The sequence below is a fragment of the Notolepis coatsorum genome (assembly GCF_963971535.1).
Source record: "Notolepis coatsorum genome assembly, chromosome: 11".
NCBI lineage: Eukaryota > Metazoa > Chordata > Actinopteri > Aulopiformes > Paralepididae > Notolepis > Notolepis coatsorum.
In genome coordinates this window covers 27,896,783-27,900,919 of record NC_140175.1, presented here as the reverse complement: position 1 = coordinate 27,900,919, position 4,137 = coordinate 27,896,783, and positions in this window count along the sequence as shown.

The following is a 4,137-nucleotide window of genomic DNA, read 5'->3' as shown; positions in this document are numbered from 1 at the left end:
ATGGACAAGTTCAGTTTTACCTCTTCTTCTTTATTAAAAAACGAAATGCAATAAAGTGTCGGTTATACATTTTCAATATCTATGGTTTTTTTTATGATGGAAAAGTTTAATGTGATTCTGAGGGGGATTCATTATTCAGTAGAAGTTCAGGACTCTATAAATAAGCTTCTTCATTTTCCATATTTTGACTTACTTTATATTGCAAATAAGTGGGAATTACAATGTCAGGCCTATTTTAGTCTTTTTTTTTTCCTTCTCTTGAGTGCAACACATAATACATATTCTGAATAACCAACAGTGTGTGTGGGGGGGGGTATATGTACCTACTTTAATTGGCACTGTAAAACAATTTCCAAGCTATGGAAGAAAACAAAAAAAAGAGTGCTCAGTCATTCTCTTAGATGAGGACTTCCACTGTTGTAGGGGTGAGAGAGAGAGAGAGAGAGAGAGAGGGAGGGATGGAGGGAGGGAAGGAGGGGGGGGAGGGAGAGATTGAGAGAGGGGCGATGCAGTCTCCCGTGGGAACGATTCTAATGAGATTCACCAGTAATGAGGGACAGGATAAGATGGCGCCAGATGTGATACTAACTCTAATCAAGGAGAGGAGGGGTGAGGGGTTAGAGTGCATATTGTTAAATACAATTAACCCTTTTTATTTTGGGGGGGGGGGGGTTGAACAAGAGGACTGCAGGGAGGTATAACCCCCCCCCGACCCCAAGCTCCCACCACTACCTCGGAGACATGGAGGTCAGTGGCTAGTGATCAAAGATGGGTGTTGGACCTGGGAGACCGGGCTTGTAGCAGCGCGCCTCTGTTCCGTGGCCCCTCTCATCCCTTACATCCTCTGCACAACCCCGAGCCCAGGCAGTGAGGAACCACCCTCCCTCCGCTGTCACTGGAGATGATAGCCTGCCCCGGGGCGGGGGGGGGGGGGGGGGGGGGGGGGGCCAGAGGAGGCGGCGGCTAGCCTCTCCACGCTCAGGACTTGATAAGTGGGACCCGTCTTTTTATAATATTTTTTTTTAATTTTGTATTTACCCACAATCCTCCACCCGATATTGAAATTATTTCTCCAGAGTCCATACATTTTCGGTCAAAACGAGGGGACATTTCCTGCTGTTTCACTGTGAAGTGAATCATTTATGCAGTTGTTACTATGTGTGTGTGTGTGTCTGGTTGCTGGCGAGTCAAGTCATGATGGTGAAAAACAAGTTTTGTTATGTTTTTAATTTTTTTTTTTTTTTTATACTTTCCAAATCTGTATTCCCTTTCCAGTATTATCATTATGTATTACTATATTGAAACGGTGGTGCCGGCCGGGTGTTGTATTTGTACCGTGGGTATTTCCGAGCGTGCGTGGGGATTGGCTCTCTGTAAGCATGTTGTTTGTCGAGATAGAAGTGGCGTCTCGGGTTAGAATGTTCTTGTCATTGATAGGTGGAGAGCAGCAGCGTTAAAGAGGTTATCAGTGTTTGGTTGAACCTCCTCCCGCTTAATAGAATAATCTGCCAAAGAGCATCTCCACTCGTAATTACCGGCTTCCCCTCCCTCTCCTCCCCGCCGTCTCATCTCTCTCAAGACTTAAAACGGAGGATTTTTCCTCTTTGCATACAATATTTATATCCTTTATGTCAGTGGCTGGATGGAATAAAACATTCATAGCCACCTTTTCACACTTTTATTTCATATGATATTCCTTTTGTTTTGTTTATATATTTTCTAAGACGGCGAGTCCCGTTGTGTTCTCTCAAGAGTATATCGGTGCATTTTGTAGAACCAAAGTGTTCCCATTTACACCTTTAAAACATGGCAGCCGTGTTGCTGCTTTAGACATTTGACTGCGTGGCCCTGTGGGACGCCGCCATGTTTTTTTTTAACGTGTTTTTTTTATTTTTTTATAGCTTCAGATAGCATTTCTATGAGTCTCCTGTTGATTCTTTCCTTTCGTTTGTTCTATTTCTTTTATTAAAATCTATAACCCGTTTGTTATCAAGTCCCCGTTTTGCATACATTTCCTCTCACCTTTTAGATTTCTCTTTTTTTCCTTTTCTAGCGAAACTATAGTGTCTGTGCAAAAAGCGCCTGGGCAATTACCCGTTAGCTCATACATCATAATAACCTCGTAAATCTTCCTTTCGTTTTTTTTTCTTTAATTGTCCTCGCCGGCAATGACATTTGTGCACCAGCCAGACGGGAAGCAGACGGCCCGGCCCCCCCTCTGGAAGGAACGCGGCTGTCGCCAAAGTTTTTAACCTGCCAAAATAACCTCAAAACACACCACCGCAGCAAACACGTTTTGGAGTGACGTCTTGAAAGTTGCATCGTGCCGCAGCTCATTCACTCCCCATGTCCCCCAAGAGACCCCCCCCCCCCCATCCCCGCCTCTCTTATTTCCAAGCCATTTTATTAAACTGAGGCCCACCCCTCCACCACCCCCAAACTTGTCAGCGCTAATGAAGTCTGTGGTGGGCATGGTTTTTCTTCTGTCATGGTCAACAGACGTGGTGAACATGCTTGTCTTAAGTGGTTGACTCCCCTCCGCCTGGTCCTGGGGGAGCGGGGGGGGGGTGGTGCACTGGTGCGGCGCACTGACCCGGGACCATTTGAGGGGTTGTAGTGAGGAGGAGGGGGGGGGGGGGGGGGTGTCCATCATTAGAGTCGCTACTTGTTCCCGGCCACGAGGGCACTGAGCTGGAACTAATACTGAACAGCACAAAGGGCGCGGAGAGGGAGGGCGTCTTTTACTGCTACATTAATTAAGCTCATTCTCAACATGCTCCCCGTCCCCCTCCTTGTTCAACCACAGTTAAGTGGAAGAGGTGCATTGTGTGTACGGCTGGTTTAACTTTGTCGCCGTTCTATCAGGAGCCTCCTCCGCCTAATAGGATTTGCATGATGTGTGGGACTGATGTGATTGAAGGAGAAGTTGCTCCTTTTATTATTGTTTCCCGGGTTTGTTCCTCCTCCCTGTGTGTTCCTCCTTGTTCCTCGCGTCGCGAGATGACAGGGAGAAGAAGGGAACAAAGTGAAGATCCCCGGCACTCTTCTTCTTGGGTTTGCCGCGGCGTGTTTTATGGTACAGTAGAGACAGCCGCGTGGTGTATTTGTAAATGCAGCAGGACTTAACTGTATAACCCTGTGATGGATGTCTCCCTCCATCGGGGCTGGCACCGTGAAGTGACAGCTCTCTGCCACGGTGACACGTCAAGGCTCCGGCGGAGACAGATTGCCTTCAGGTGGCTAGTTTCCCCGAATGTTACCGAGAATATGGAACACTTAACTTTCCTTTTGAAGGCTGAAGGGCTCTTTGTGGCTTTTTTTTTGTGTGTGTGTGTATATTCCAGGTTTCCAGCAGAAAGGGAGAAGGAGATGGTTTGCTTTAATATCTGGCTCGCAGAGATCAAAGGGGGCGTCATCGTCTCGCACCTCATGTTTCATAGCACCCATCACAAACCATGTAAATCCCCCACGTTAAAAAACGGCATTATGCAATATAATGGCAGGTTTCAGTGACGTTCTCAGTGTCTTTCACAGGAAGGAATCTCCTCACACACGGGAGATATTTGCAAACTGCTCCTTGCTGGTGCCAATTGAAACTGGTAGAATGAATAATATGCATCAAGGACCGGTTGGATCTTCAAACTGATTTCCCGTTCAAGTGGACATAAGGGAGGAACACATTACTGGAAAGATTTTCATTAAAAAGTAACTAGCATGTTGTGGTGACTTAATGTTGACTTATTGTTCAGGCGGTTGATCCAGATAATCTTTCTGTGTGTGTGTGTGTGTGTGAGAGTTTGTACATTCATGCATATGAGGTTGTGTGTGAATGTCTGGGAGTAAGAGGAATTATTTCAGGACTTGCGGTTACGCTGAATTGGTAATGAGTATTTTTGTTGAGAAAAAAAAAAAGAGGGAGAGGAAAAAAAGGAAATACCGGTAATAACTATGTGCAAAACCATTAGAATGAATATTTATACCGCTTGTTATGAAATATTCATTAAGTTGGTATAAAAAAAGAACAAGGGATGAGACCGGGGAGCGAGCTGTTGTGTGTGTGTGTGTGTGTACAATATGTATATGCATGCTTGTTAGTGTGTGTCTGTATGTTTGTTTTTGTGTGTGTGTGCGTGTTGT